Source organism: Panthera tigris, chromosome B4, assembly GCF_018350195.1.
Source record: "Panthera tigris isolate Pti1 chromosome B4, P.tigris_Pti1_mat1.1, whole genome shotgun sequence".
Lineage (NCBI taxonomy): Eukaryota > Metazoa > Chordata > Mammalia > Carnivora > Felidae > Panthera > Panthera tigris.
The window spans coordinates 2,751,377-2,767,710 of NC_056666.1; positions in this window are offsets into that span (position 1 = coordinate 2,751,377).

Here is a 16,334-nt window from a genome sequence, read left to right on the forward strand (position 1 = left end):
AAGAGGCCACAGAGACTGCCCTGACCCAGCCACCTGGTTAGTTCTCCTTCCTGCTCTTCCCAAGAGGGTCACAAGCAGGTGAGGAAAGCCCTGGGAGCTGCAGGCAGCAATGCCAGATGCGGGAAGGTGACCCGGGACGGAGTCCACCGAAAAACGTGTCCTTCTCCAGGGGTTCCGGGGCACAGCAACCATTCACGCAACTGTTTCTCCAAACCCTGAGCTCCGCAAGCACTGAACTTCATCGGCCCCTCGAGACAAATAAGGACAAAGAGGCTGACACAACCCCTCCGCCTAGAAATAGAAGTGACCCGGGGCCAACGCCGGTCACTGCGCCCGCAGAGACAGGGCGTCTCTAAAGGCGAACTCCACGGTTGGCTTTTGAAGATGTGGTTTTTAAGTAAAGTAAGCAAAGCGCTTTTGTTTTCTGAAGTGAACAGTGTAACAACCTCAGGTCAGCAGGTGAGCTCCGTGGCCTGCTAGTAAGGCACTCGTGTGGACCCCTGACCTGGGGCCGGGAACCAGACCAGGGGCCTGCTCGGGGGCTGGCTTTTAATTGTATGGTTTCATGGTTATGTCAGATAAGACAAGCCTTTCTAAGTAGAGCACAGCCCAGGGAGGTGATATGTTATCTCCTCTCCGGTGCAGAGCCACTGGAAAAGCCTGGGGAAGAGAAATCAGATACAGTCTCATGTGCATACGTGTGCCCGTGTGCACGTGTGTGTGCACACGTGTGCCCGTGTGTGTTGTGCATGTGTGGGCATAAGTGCTAGCACACGTGTGGTTTGGGTGTGCATGCACGCACGTGTGCACTTGTGAGCACACGTGTGTTTGCATGTGTGTGTTTCCAAACTGTCCTTGCACAGGATGGAAATAAGTGATTATCCGAAACGAGAAATTGTTACAGATAAGCTTTGCAGGCATATTAAAAACTGCTGGTCTGGAGCTGGAAACGAAAAGTGAAGGTCTTTGCTTCGGTGAAGAAGATGGTCAGGACCCTCGTCCTCTCCTGAAAGCCTGTGGCCGAGCTGGGAGGTCAGCAGGGAATCGCCAAGCGTGAGGCAGCCACCAGCCCGAAGTTCTGCATTCTGAACGCGGCCTCTGCGGGCAGCCGTCCTCAGGACACTTGACCGTAGGTGGCTTTGCACTGGATCTGAAGAGCCTTGAACTCCAGTACAGGAGGTCAAAACCGCACTGAATCCTGGGCCGACTCCCAGAAAGTCGCTTTGAGAGCTAGGATGCGAGCCCCGTATTTTCTAACTACAAAGCAAAATGTGAAGCATAAATGTGCCGAGTTATAACCGAGATGCCTCCTACGGGTTTGAGTCTGCATGCTCGTTTCGGTGGAGCCCACAGCAAGTTTGGTTAACCGGTTGTCTGTAAGATGTCCAGGTAATTCTAGCAAAATAGTAGAAAAAGCAGCCAGACTTTTGGGGCATCGACTTAAAACCATCCACTTGGAGGTGCTGGTTGGTTCCCTTAAAATAGGTTAATTCTCAGTCTAGAGACCCTGGTTTTAAGGGCGTGATGTGTGTTGACCCAACTTACCCATCACTTAATTATCTTGCTTTACTTCCTCGTTTCCAAGGTGTTTCTGGTCTAAACATATATCCCTTCCAATTTTTGTTTCTTCAAGTCGCTAATCTGCTGCCTTTTCTCGTGATTTGGAGCTTCCCTCCAGAGAGCTGCTGTCTGTCCAATAAGTCACAACCGCAGGGAGGGCGACAGGAAGTCCCACGCTGCCCTCCAGGGAGTTAAGGAGAAAATCCCCTCGAAGGAGAAGGGGCGAGCTCACACCTGTAATGTGTGCATGAGGCGGGGGCCCCGCGAGCCAAGGCGCGGCCGGGACTCTGCTAAAATCATCAGCAGCTCTCAGGGATGGAAGGGATTCTGTGTTTACCTCCTGTGACAGTCCCCGGGCGTGGGGGGTAGGGGGAGCAGAGGGAAGCCGTGGGTGCCCGGTAGGGGAGCAGAGGCGGCTGACTGGAGAGCCTTCCTACATTTCGGAACTCATGCTGTCCGTGTGGAGAAATCCCCCCTCCTCCTGAGAAAACCTCAACTTTGTCATTCGTCCATTGGCTTTCCCTGACTAGCCCCCGCAGCCGTGGGGACCTGTCCTTGCCCTGCGCCCTCGAGGCATCCAGCGGGAGGGGAGGACAGCTAGCATTGCAGCACTGACCCACATGGAAGTCCGTGACTGATGGTGGGGGGGACCCTGGCCCTGCCCCGTGACCTCGGCCCTCAGTCGACCCCCCACCTTTGGAGCACCCCTGCCCACCAGGCCGAGACCCTGCAGAAGTCCTAGAGCTCCCTCCGGAGAGAGGGTTGGGGAGGGGGGCTCCTGGTGGGGACGCCTGTGCTCGGCCGGCCGCCGAGCTCTATTTCCCGACTGTCTGTCACAGTGACTGATCGTGGCCCCTCGCTCTCTTCTGCACCTCATTTTCAAGTGACTCCTTTTTTTCTCTAATTCATAAATCCTTACTTTCGTGGGAGCCTCCTGTATGATACTTTATCAAATGCCTTTTGAAAGCCTCTGCAGAAAATATAACCTGTGTCCCAGACTTCCTTCTCTCAGCTATTTCTTCGGTAATGGAATCCATTTTTTAGCAAGGGAGCCGCGCAGCGGGGCAGGGACGGTTCCTGGATGTGCTGAGCCCCCCCCCCCTTCCCCAACGAGGTCCCCAAAGCACCACATGCAGACTCCGGGCGATTTACCCTCATCATGAGCCTGCTGTGAACGCAAAAGATAAATTCTTGACTTTTCCTGCAGCGAGATCCTGGACTTCCTTCAAACCCTTTAATAGACACTCAGAGATAATCTTCTCCTCCAAATCACTGACGCACACGCAGCGTCTCCACATGATGACGAACGGCAAGGCATCCAGAAGACACCTATGGGACGGAGGCCCTGCCTTGCTATCTTGCTCCCCTGCTGCCCCAGCTCACGGAATAAGGGACTTTCTCTTGCTCTGTCTTGTCTCAAGATTTTATTTTGGGGGGGGGGAGGAGAGCAGTTTTAGGCTCACAGCAAAGTCAAAAGAAAGGCACAGAGATGTCCTATATGCCCCCTGCCTCCCCCGCCCCTAGACACCCTCCCCTGTGATCAACACCCCCAGCAGGTGACTCCTTTGTTACCGAGGACGAGCCCACACGGACACGGCATCATCACCAGTGTCCACGGCTTCCGTGACAGTCAGGCGTGGCCCTGTGCATTCCGTGGGTTTGGACACGTGCCCATCAATGTACCATCAGACGGGAGCAGTGTCACTGCCCTCCGGATGCCCTGTGCTCCGGCTGCCGGTCCCTCCCTCCCAGCGAAGCGTGTGTGTGTGTGTGTGTGTGTGTGTGTGGAGGGGCACCAGGACCACCTGGAGAATGAAGTCTGTCCCTGGCCAGCAGCGCTGATCAGCGCAAAAACCACGGGGCTCTGGACCCCTCCGAGCCTCTGCGTCCTTTCGCCCGCCCTTCCAAAGCCGAACCCAAGCCCTTCCGAGACTCTGTGCTCATGACCAAGGGGACACGCACACCACACCCTCTGTGAGAGCTTTCTCCTTCCCGCTCACGCCTGAGGGTGTATCTATAAAAGCAGAGAACGATGTCTACATGACCCAAAAAGAAAAGCCAAGTTCAAAGTGATTTCACTTACGCCATCTCACATTCTCAAAAAAATAATAATAATAATAAAAAGTAAAAAAAATAAGAAGAAGAAAAGCTAAATTCACCTCCCGAAACATGAGAGGAGTTGGTACAACATTCCTTAAAAATGGCTTCTCCATTAGCCTTTACGTGACAAGAACACAGGATAACAATAGCACAGTGAATCGGGGCCCCATTTTCCTAAAATATCTCTTCCGTAAGATCCCGGGCCCCTCTGATATTTGGAAGCTTCGGGACTCTGTCCTCTGGAAAAGCTGCATAAATTGAGGAATTCTTACAATGAGGTTTGGTCTAATATCTCCCTGGTCATGACTTCTCAATGGCTCACAGTTCCGACTGATTGGATGTCTCCTCCAGATCCCCTGTCACAATGGCCTCTTTCCCAAACCGCCCCCGCACGGGGCCGTCTGCATTTCCTTCGCTAAACCCCCTCGGATGGAGCCTTATAATTTAGCTGTAAAAATCAGTGTAAGCTGAAGCTGAAGCTTCAAGCTGAGGAGGCCTTAAGAAAAAAATCACTTAAACTGCATTTTCGGGCGCAGGGAGATTTAGAAGGTGGTGAGCTGGCAATAAGAGAAAATAATACTTCATCCCTTGTCTCAATTTTCTGCTTAATCTCAGCGTCCCGGCGGATATGTTGATCTTCTTCCAAACTACTTTCACTCCATGAAAAATATTTTCCTTCTAAAACGCCGACGATCTCTTTAGATGAGCAATCGTTATTTCGAACATGTAATGTGTGTGTCTGGAAATTAATTGGCTGGCCCAGAACACGGGTCATGTGATTAGCGTGGTGAGGTGAGTGTGGGCCGGTGACCAGGGTCCACAGCAGCGCTCCCCGAGGGGGCCCGCGGACCATGCCCATCATGTCACCCTAGAGCCCCCCGCGCCCCCTCCTGACCTCACAGCGCCTGTCTCTGGAGCAGAACCAGACCTTTAACAACTGCCCCGAAGACCCACAAGGTCCCCGCCCCTGCCTGGTAGGTGTGACACAGGTGACAGAGAAACACTGGGTTCGGGGGTGCGGGGAGACAGGCCCCCGAGGAGGGCCGGAGGGGCCCAGGGGGCAGCACAGAGGCAGCGCCACGGACGTGGGGAGCAGCTGGTGTGGGGTAGCTCCTGCTCGGGCGGGTGAGGAGCCTGATGTCTGCACCAGATGGACTCAGGTGCAGCCCCTCCAGCAGTGAGAGCTGCCAGCTGCTGTGCGGAACAGTCTAGAAAGAACCAGCAAGGCCGAGGCCAAGGGCACGGAGTGCCCAGCAGGGGAATAAATCCAACCGCAAGTTTCATTTTTCCAACGTGTTAAGGAAGTTGAATGATGAGGAAGCAGGGTCACCGCTTCCAAATCCAGCCTCCCACCCCATCTCCGTGTCCACGAAGACTGACCCCTCCCCCACCATGAAGTGTGTGTGTGTTTCCCACGACACGCTTCTTCCCATGTTACGACCGTCTCCCCCTTTCTCTTCGGAGACGACTTAATTCTTCCTCTCTTCTCAGCCCTCCAACACCCTCTCCCCCTTCCTGCCGGAGAAAGGAAGCTAGTAGAATAGAACCCGCCCACTTGTCCCAACACGTCCCCTTCACTGTCCTGCCCCCAAAACCACCGACTTGCTGCTCAGGGCTCAGCAGGGACACCCCTACATCACTGACTCAGGCGGGACAGCATGTGGCAGCCCTCCCCTCCTCTTCTGTGTCAGAGACGCCCTCTGCACGGGGACACTGCTTGGGCGTAACAGGTGGTTCCTTTTCCCATCCTCAAAAATATCCTTCTTTACGTCACTCTCCCTCCAGACCTCACCTTGCACCATTCCTTTGTCCCCTTTTCAACAATAATCCTTGTCAACCATAGGCTTTATCTGGAGTCTCTTCTCTTTAAATGTTTATTTATTTATTTTGAGAGAGAGAGAGAGAGAGATCACGAGTGAGGGAGGGGCAGAGAGAGAGAGTCCCAAGCAGGTTCAGCTCTGTCAGCACAGCACGGAGCCCGACGTGGGGCTTGAACCCGTGAACCATGAGATCATGACCTGAGCAGAAATCAAGAATCAGACGCTTAACCGACTGAGCCATCCAGGCACCCCAAGGAGTCTCTTCTCTTTAAACCTCAGCAGTCAGGCGTGGATTCCCTTCAAGACTGAGGGTTGGCCCCAGTCTTCCCTCTGTCACTGCCTCAGTGAGCCTGCCCTGACCACCGCTGTAAAAGCCCAGTGTCGGTGGGAACATAAACTGGTGCTGCCATCATGGAAAACAGCATGGGGGTTCCTCAAAAGCCTAAAAATAGAACTATCCTAGACCCAGGAACCCTGCTTCTGTGTATACATGCAAACGAAATGAAAGGAGTATCTGTGTTCCCACATCCACTGTAGCATTATTCACGATAGCCCAGACATGGGGAGGACCTCAGTGTCCGTTGGGGGATGAGTGGATAAAGAAAATGTGATCCACACGTATCTTGGAGCACTATTCATCCTTACAAAACAAGGAACTCTTGCAATAGGGGACAACATGGGTGGACCTCAAGGGCATGATGCAAAGTGACGTAAGTCAGACACAGAAAGACAAATGCTGTGTGCTCTCACTCATACGTGGGATTTAAAATACTCAGGTCTACTGGGCGCCTGGGGGGCTCAGTCGGTTGGGTGTCCAACTTCGGCTCGGGTCATGATCTCACAGTTCGTGAGTTGGAGCCCCATGTCGGGCTCTGTGCTGACAGCTTGGAGCCCGGAGCCTGCTTTGGATTCTGCATCTCCCTCTCTTTCTGCCCCTCCCCTGCTAACTCTCTCTCTCTCTCTCTCTCTCTCTCTCTCTCTCTCTCAAAAATGAATAAACATAAAAAAAGAGAGATTTCCTTCAAAAAATAAAATGAAATAGACCCACAGAACAGAAGGCAGAACGGTAGTTGCCAGGGCTGGGGTTGGGGATAGGGACATACTGGTCATATTGGTCAGGTTTCATACTGAAACGCAAACTCGGTTTCAGGATGACAGTTTCCAGGGACTAAGCACAGTAGCTGTAGGTAATAATGATGCAGTGCATACTCAAAAGCTACTAACACAGTAAATCTCAAGTGCTCTCACCACAAAAGAAAAAAATGTTAATTACGGGAGGTGATGGAGGTGTTAATTAGCCTCACGCAATAATCATTTCACAATGTACTCACATATCAAAACAATTTGTACACCTCAAGTATACAAAAATTAAAATTAAAAAAAATTAAAAGGTGATGTGCCCTGTGAGCAAAGAAAGAATCGAACATTGAACCCCCGTGACCCGGGCCCTCACCCTGACACCCACCCAGAACTTTCTACCCTCTGGCACGAGACACACTTTCTTTCAAGTTTCCTATCTTTTTCATTCATTCATTCATTCATTCACTCATTCATTCATTCCCAGCAGTGTCTGTTACAGTAATCAGGCTGTTTAGGTTAATAAACACTAGGCGAGGAAAAATTTGAATAACCTCCAGCCCCTTCCAGTCTGACCTCTTGGTCCACACCCTTCCATAAACAGCGATTACAATCAGCGAGAAGAGGAAGTGAGAACATCAGAGAGAAGGCCGTAGAAGTCCAGACCCCCCTGGGAGATCCCAAGTTGTGGCCTATTCTAACCTGCTCGTCTCAACACCAACGTCCCAAGACAAGAAGTCTCACACCCAATGGGGCCAAGGTCACAGCGACCCACCTCCTTGCAGGGTCCGAGGGCTCGACTCCCAGAGACGTGACTCCCACTGTTGGAAAAGATGCCCTAGTCAGCAGACAGTAGATGATGACCTAAGACACCGGACAGGGCTCCCAGACAGAGAGAAATGACAAGTCGGGACGAGGCAGGAGGTTGACATAATCCTTTCCGAAGACCAGGATTGGGCTGGGGTGACTCAGACTCCCACGTTCTCCTGGCGTGGCCCACATCACAGTGATGAGACAGGAGCAGCAGGCCATTACTCGCGATCTCCCAGGGCGTCCTAGACCCCGGCCCCGGCCCCCGTTGCACCAACTACCTGTGCGTAACTGCTGCCCTGACCACGCGCTCCCAAATTAACTATTTACAGAATAACCCATCAGCAGAGCAACAAAATGCCAGGGGCCTGACCTCTTCCTCAATTCGTTATAAATCCTCTGTCCTTGCTTTTGGTTTCAGTCCCTGCTCTGTTTTATTGTCCTTCTTAGACTAGGAAGGGACCCCAGAGGACACCTCGGTTTAACTAAAATTCATCTCTGGTTTGCAGAAGACCCCTGGGCAAACTAGAGAAAATAATGAGAAAATATTGCATCCACGCACCGCGTCTGCTCTGAGGGCTGCGGGACAAAATTCACGCGCGTCCGTGATAGGGATAGAAAGCGTCTCCACAGTAATTAACTGAGGTAACATCAGCCTGGGATTTAGTATTCTGTGAGGACACTGCTTCCAGACGTTACTGCAGTCACGTGAGGAGTCACGTGGCTGAACCTGGCCGGGGAGGGGCGAGGTGGCTCTCTGGGGTCTCCTACATATGAGGGCACAAACCCCACCACGTGCCCCACACCCCCATCACCTGAGCACCTCCCCCAGGACCCCCTCCTACTCCCCATCATGTCGGGAGTTTGGTCTCCACACACGGATTCAGGGGACACAATACAGAGTCTACAGCAGGGAATGAGCAGATAACGTAGGGGTCCGGGAGGGGCGCCCGGGTCGCTCAGTCAGTGAAGTGTCTGACTCTTGGTTTTGGCTCAGGTCATGATCTCACGGTTCGTGGGATTGAGTCCTGCTGGGCTTGGAGCCCTCTTGGGATCCTCTCTCTCCCTCTCGTGTGAGCCACGTCCTCGGGAAGAGGGGTGTTGTATGAACCCTGCATGTTGTCACGGTGCCGGGGGAAGGTTGCTGGTCAGCAGCGAGAGGCCGATGGGCGGGAAACGGGGCATTTATCAGATCCTGGCCCGGCGATCATTGTGAACACAGCCTGAGCAGGAGCAGATGGCACCACGGACGCAGGGGACACAGGGGACACAGGGGCCGTGCACAGTGTCTAGGGAGACACGAACTCGGGAAGTTTCCCTCCTGGCCACGTTTTTTATCTGCATCCCTGGTTGGTCCCCGGCTGCAGCCCGAGTCCCCCCACCCACTTCTGGGGCCCACGGGTCCCCACCTGCAGCCTCCCCACTCAGACGGGCTCCAGATAGGAGCGCCTGTATTGCGATCTGGAGTCCCCGTGTTCGGCACGGTTGCCTCCCACAACGCACTGTGGGCTTCTCCCGGGTGGAGAGCCTACGAGGCGATACCAATCTGCCGGGAAGCGGTTTATCTGTCCCGCGCAGACGGACAGAAGCTTTGTCAGTGTCCCCGGGATGGGTTTAATCAGATGTCTTTGAATATGTGCGGGAGAATGAAGTCCGCTTAATAAACATGTCTTGCTTAAAAAACTCTTTGTAACAGCTCAAGATTTGTTTCTCTTTCTTCCCTCGACTTTTTTCAAACGCCTTTGAAATCTGTCATTTGAAGCTGGTGATGTCTGAACTTTCCTTGCTCTGCGTGCACACACAGATGAGAAGAAAAGCCGACCATTGTGATCCCCTCTTCTTTTTGGTGTGGGAGATAAGGCTTCGAGAAAGCCGCCACGAAGCCCTGAAATTTAAGAAGACATGCCCCCCAGAGGCGCCTGGTGCCAGGCTTTTAGGATCTCATATTATTTATAGGAAGAGACAAAGATACAGAAAAAAATTCTCCTTCGATGGAAGAAAATAGGAAGCACTAACACCATGAATAAAATAACCATCCACCGGGAGAACCATGAAGGCAGAGCAGACGTGGGGTTTTTTCTGAGGGATGAAGCTTTCTGGGCAGTGGATATTTTGAGACCCAGAAAATAAGAATTTCTATGGTTCGCTTTTGTCCGTCTTCAAAAACGATAACTCCACAGCCTTTAAAAAGGCTCCTGTCTTAAGAATCACGGACTGCTTATAGCAAAATAACGCCCATTATCCTTCGAAACTTCTAGCTGCCTAGTTATTACATGCACATCCGAAGAGATACATCACACATCCAGGAGTCAATGGTGTGGGGCCCACGCACGCTGGCCTGGGTTTCCCAAGGGCACTAAGCGAATGTTTCTTGCACAGGTGAGTGCTGTTGTGTCAAAGGTGGGCTAGCGCTCGGGTCAGCCTGGAAGCAGCTGAGATACTCTGTTTGGCATCTGTGACCTTGGCCTATTTATTGACTTCATTCTCCGCACACGGCCCCTGTGTGCAAACTCAGGCATCTTCTGTGCACACCCAGGACGCTGGGGATGTGTAAGTGAGACCCAGGATGTTAACTCCAGGGGAGCACCTGGCACTCACGTGACGTCATTCCAAAATACGCCCTATGCGTGGGCGATTATTTTTTGCCCATGCGTTCCTTCCTTCGGCCAAGATGATTCCCATTTCTCTAATATATGGCCTGAAATTATTTCTAAATAAACTGGCTCAAATGATCTGAATAACTTCCTTTGCCTCTGTCAGTCCCTCCCTGATTTACAGCACCTTCTGACACACTTCTGCGTCAATTCACAAATCACATTCTAAAACAACATTCCCTGGGAAATGTTAAATTTACGAGACACCATCGTAGGCCCGAATGACTCACGCCGACAACTCGAAATTAATCGACCCCCGTACATCTTTATAATGCACACTTTTGCTCACTTGTGAATCTCGGTGACACCAAAGCTGACAATCACCCAGATAGGTAGGGATGTGTTGTGACAAGGGCTCCGTAACTTAGACATACGTGTGCTTTTGCGTAAGACAGCCCGGGGTCGCGGGGCGGAGACGAAGCTCTCGGTACCTCAGCATCCAACCTCAGCCCTGCCCTGCCGGCTCTCCCCGAGGCCCTGAGAGCCTTTGCTCGGCCCAGCAATGGGACACGCGCTCTCCCGGGGACATAGGTGAGGCCGTGCCGCGTCCACCTGGCTGGGCTAACAGATGTCCAGAAAGCAGGCCAAGTTATCCTGCGGTGTCTGTGAGGGTGTCTTAGGAGAGATAAGCATCGGAATCAGGAGACCCAGTAAGGCAGATAATCCTCCCCCGGGCGGCCAGCAGCCTCCAATCCTTAGAGGCCTGGACAGAACCACAAGGCCGAGGAAGGGTGGGTCTGGGCTCTCTGTCGAGCTGGGACGTCTTCTCCTGCCCGCGGCCGACTGAACCGCACCCTGGGCTTAGCCTCCGGAACGGCCCGAGACAACTCGCATGAAATCCCCTCCGGCACGTCACCCACCCCTCCGTCTGCCTCCTGTGCGTCTGTGTCTCTGGGGAGCCTTGAACAATACAGGATTCTAGGAGACTATTCTCTTCTGGTAAAAGTCAGTTTGGGGCACTGTCCCTGCCCCTTGTACCTCAGGTATGGACAGGCAGCCCGGAGCTGGTCAACGTCGGGTAACCCAGAAGCACCAAGAAAGGACCCCACGCTGGGAGAGGCAGGGACTGGAGGTCTCCCTAGGAAGGCTCGGTGCCTGTCCAACCCGGCCCGCCGGCCTCCACACCTCCCGATACACAGGGTGCAGCAAAGCTTTCATGGGTGCCAGTGCTAGTCACCTATGGCCGTGTTGTGACCCTGACAGCCACCCAGAACACCAGCCAGCCCGCCCTTCCCTGTTCCAAGGCCACGGGCACTCTCGTTGGCCAGGGATGCCCTTGCATCAAAGGACCCCACCCCCACTAACCTAGAGACTGGATGTGACGATCCCCGTCACCCTGACCACAGAGGGCAAAGGGGACCAGGGGAGACATGGGAGGCGGAGGACAGAGGGAACCCATCAGCCTGGCCGTGAGGCAGCAGAGAGGGGCCACGGCCCCAGAGGTCCCCCACGGCAGGGACACGAGCTTGCCAAGGGTCTCTGGCAGGGACAGAGGGCCCGTCCTGCAGCTCTCACCGGGGAGCACGGGGAGGAGAAAGGGAGCCTCCTCAGAGTCCCTGAGACCACAAGAATGCGGTATCGATAAATTTGTGCAGAGAAATTTGAAAATAGACTGACAGAAAGCCAACCAGACGGAAAGCGTGCGGAATTATGTTCCAACTAGAGAGTCGAGCTCCAGGAGGCGCGGGGGGGCTGGGATCCGTGCCATCCACACCCCACTGTACTCCTGACTTGGGGTGGAGAACAGGACCGTGCTCGTCGCCGACCCGGCCGCGCTCTGCCCATCCTCGTCCTGCGTCCACAGCCAGAACCTCGGGGTCCACGCAGCCTGCGCGCACAGAGAGTGCTGCGCTCCACCCAAGTCGGGGTGTGGGTCACCGCAGGGGCAGCTGTCCACGTGCCCCCGGGCACCGCAGGGGAGCCCATGGCTGGCTGCTGCCGGTCCTGGGCAGATGAGTCCCCCCGGAGCCTCTAGGGAGGAAAGAGCGGCAGTAGGCATGCCCCCTACTCCCTTGACTCAGCGGCCTTTGGGCGTGAGGGTCCCCTGCCTGCTTGGTAACCACCATCATTCACACCTTCGTCCACCATCATTTGCCCAAGAGAGCCTTCCATGGCTGCTAAACAGGTGCTCAGATCTCCACCTCTGGGATGACTCTTGCTGTGAACTAATTCACCTTGGCCTCTGCCCTCTGCGGGGAGTCGTAAGCTCCAGGACACATTTCAGGAAACTGAGGTGGTAGGGGTGGAACCTGAGGTGGTAGGGGTGGAACCTGAGATGGAGGGGTGGAACCTGAGATGGAGGGGTGGAACCTGAGGTGGTAGGGGTGCAGTGAGTCCCAGGGGAGCTATTGCAGCCTAGCGTGCAGGGCTTCTGTTTCCCCAAGGTTCAGAGTCTACTGGGAAATGGGTCACTTACATCAGCCTTTTTTCTATTAACTAACAGAAGTCGTCTTTTTTCACGAGGTTAAGGATGGTTCTCTTCAGGGACAATCGTGGGTCCCCCGAGACTGTTTGCTCCTCCTCTGTTTCTGTTATTTTACTGACGTTGTTTAATTCATTAAATGCTCTTAAATTTCTCAAAACTGTATTAGGAATTTAACTTATTATGGTTTCCTTGTAGTCGTTTCAATGCTATCGCTTAATAAACAAAAACTTACCACACATTTAACAACTCAAGCAAATGCAATAGACCAAATCTGCAAATACAGTGATTCTCCAGTTCTCTTAAACATGCCAGTCCTGCGTGTGCATGTTACTAAGTTATCTTACGCCTTTCCACTTAAAATAACAAGTCTAAATTTAACTGAGCAATTACACGTTTTAATTTGGAATCATGAGCCTAATCTCATAGATAGTCTATATGTCAAATTCTCTTAAATATTACAATTACTTAAAATACCAAATATAAACAGGTCGTTCGTCACAGGCAGGAAGTGTCAGTGCTCCGGGCTTGGCTTTTTTTTTGGTGCTGAGTGTTCGATCTGAGCCTTCCCACGGTTTAAAACATGTGGCCATCTATAAGGAAATTATAGCAGGGGCCCCTGGGTGGCTCAGTTAAGCATCTGACTTTGGCTCAGGCCATGATACTGCAGTTTGTGAGTTTGAGCCCTGCTTCGGGCTCTGTGCCGATGGCTCGGAGCCTGGAGCCTGCTTTGGATTCTGTGTCTCCCCCCCCTCTCTCTGCCCCTTCCCCGTTCGTGCAACCCTAACTCACATGGTGAGCCTTTGTTCCCCCCTCTGTTGCTCTGCCAAAAGGAACTTTCAGACTATATTCCCTCAAACTGGGTGATTTTCAAGTCCTTTTCCTCTCGACATTGTTGTTTCTTCCAATCCTTCTGAAACCTCTTTCCGTGTTAGCACCTGCTCATGTTGTCTGATGTCCTGTGACCGTCCCCGGTCCAGGCACTCGACTCGACTAACCTATGTTGTCTGAGTCTTGCAGGACCTGGTCGTAAGTCACCCCTCTCAGGTCTCCTCACGACTGAAGCTCAATGTCGTGAGGCGTGTTTTCTCTTTTCAGGCCGTGGGGTTGATTTCACCCCCAGCGGCCTCTCCCTGATAACTCCCACAATGCAAAGGAAAGCTGAGCTTAGTGGGTCTGTCTCCGCATTTCCCAAATGATTTCTTCACTTGGACGCAATTAATTTCACCCACAAAAAATGCTCTGTTCATCTTTGGAAGGATCCGTAACAGCCAAATGGTGCATCGCCGCTCAGGTGGCCTCCAGGGGCACCCTAAGTGCACGGTGGCCATCCCACGTTCCCTGGAGGGACCTTATTTCACAAGCTGTGAACAGATACCTAGTTCTCAAAAAAGTCTGCACTTGGCCCCAAAAGCGAACCACGCTGGCGTTTTGAAATCCTGTGTGGCTGCGTGCCTCGTGCTCCCCATCTGAAAGGGGTGACTCTTGCTCTGAGTGGTAACAATAAGCAAAAATCGACCGTGGGGTTAGAGGGTCCACCTTAAGAATTTCATCCTGCTGCTGCCGAGCCTAGTGACACAGTCCCTGTGGGCCTCAGTTTCCTCGTCTGTTAAGACACGGGCTCGGACCGACGCGCGTCAAGGTTTCTTCCTCCTTAAAAGGCCACAAGGTAATGAGTTGGCCAGCAGGGCAACAGGGACCGGGTACCAATTACTTTTTATCACGGCCATCGTAAGTGGAAAGCCAAAGAGGCTGGAATCCCCCTTCCAAACCACTCACTTCTCTGCGGCACGATTTCATAAGCAGACCTGAACCTCCCGAGATAAGGAAAACCGTGAACTTTCAGATGACCAAATGGAATATTGCAAGGGAAATACGCTGTGAAATTATGCCGAGACCCTTATCCTGACGGAAGTGTGGTCGGATCTCCTTCTCCTGGGGAAACCGTTTAAGGTCAGACAATCACATAAAGGTGAGGATTTTTTCACGGGACGTGCTACTACATTTCCCAGACTTGCTTATACATCCAGAGATGTAAGAGGTTTAAAAGTACATCCTGGTGCTGGCTGGAGCCACAACACACATTTCAGCACAGCCTGTATCTCACGGAGCCGCAGGAGACCAGAAACACACGTGTCCACACCCCACCCCCTGCTCAGGGCGCATCACACACGTCATAGACAAGACTTACATCTTCCTCCTTCATCAAGGACGAGGAAACTGAGTCCAGACGCCAAGCCCCTCGCCCCGACACCAAGCTGGTGACTGACACAGCTTCAAGCCTCCCCTTGGAACAGCACACCTGCCTCTCCGTCCGAGGGGAGGCGTGGGTGCCTCGCGGGAAGCGTTCTTCAGAATGACCCTTGTAAATCAGATTTCCTCCCTTTTCACAAAATGAAGTGACCTCTTGAAGGCGGGTGCTATTTATAATGCCACGAGAGTAGTCCAGTTCTAGAAAGTAGTCTACTTTTCCCAAAGATTCGGTTTCACCCAGGGCTTATTTAGAGAAAAATGCTTCCGGTTTTCAGTGGGCTATCTAGGGCGAAGAAGAAAGAAAGAAAGAAAGAAAGAAAGAAAGAAAGAAAGAAAGAAAGAGGGAGGGAAGGAGAAAGAAAAAAGAAAGGAAGAAAGGAAGGAAGGAAGTTCACAGAAGGAACAAATAAGGAAAGAGCCTCTAACATATTAACCAGCAGTAAATACCTAGGAGGAAAAAAATGTAAATAAAACAAAATGTTTAAAATCATCCACATAAAGAGAGCCTGCTGGCAGAGAGACTCCCAGACTTGAACCTTGCCGACACTCCTCTCCCTTACCGCTGGAGGCAGAGAGCTGGGTTCACAAGCAGAGTGAAGAGGAAAGGTGTCTCCATGACCCCACGCCCACACTCCCACGCCCACCTCTGGGACAGCTCTGGAAAAACAGGCTGGCGGCCGCGGGCAGATGCGTGGCCTTCAGCTCAATGTGTAGGGGCTCTGGGAAGAGCAACTCTCCGCTGTCATGGAACTAAGCTATTTCTATTTTGATTTATGATACAGGACTCTGGCCTCGTGTTACTAAAGAAAATAACAGCCAAACGGCTTTAAAATATTTTTTGAAACTCTGATTTAAAGTGATTGAACATCAGGGTACGTTTCATCCAGACATTCTGACTCTTTTCTGCATGCCCACGGAGGGGCCGTTCGTTTTTTTGGTTTTTTTTTTTTAATGGGAGGAGAGTTTGCATAAGGCAAGTAGCCTCCAACCTGTAATCTTTTTCCTTCAAAATGTATGTCCTCATCTCATACTCCCCAAGGGCCTGAAGAAATACCCGAGGAACGGCTAGCGTGTCCCGAACAGCCCCGACTGGCGATGGTCCCGGACGGCCCCGCCTTTGCCCGCCCTGTTCCAAACCTGCCACGGGTCACTCCCCGAGCACACGCGAGCCTGTGAGAACCCGGGACGCACGTGTGGGCACGCGGCCAGCACAAGGGGCTTGGACAAACAGCACAGGTGGCAGTGAAGACCATTTGACCGTGAGCCACCGGGCGGCCGGGCTCACGGCGACCGCGCTGGCCCCGGCACCACGATAAACGCATAATAAGTGATTTCACCAAACTTGGGGTTTTTTCCGTTATATGCTAACCCTGATTCTATTCTGGATAGAAACCGCATTCCGCACGCGGAGCTCAATAAGACCTTCTCTGACAACCACTCAGGACATTCTTCCTCGCTTTGCCCGAGCTGTCAGTATCCAAAACATTACTGTGTGCCCTAGGAAAAAAAAAAATTAACCCAACTGACAGTGTCCCGGTAGAATTGGAGAAGGAGAAAGAACAGGCTTTGAGGGGAAGTTTTATCTTGTGTGACAACAAAATTGCCCAGTAGAGTGATGGGGCCCCACTCAAATAAGAG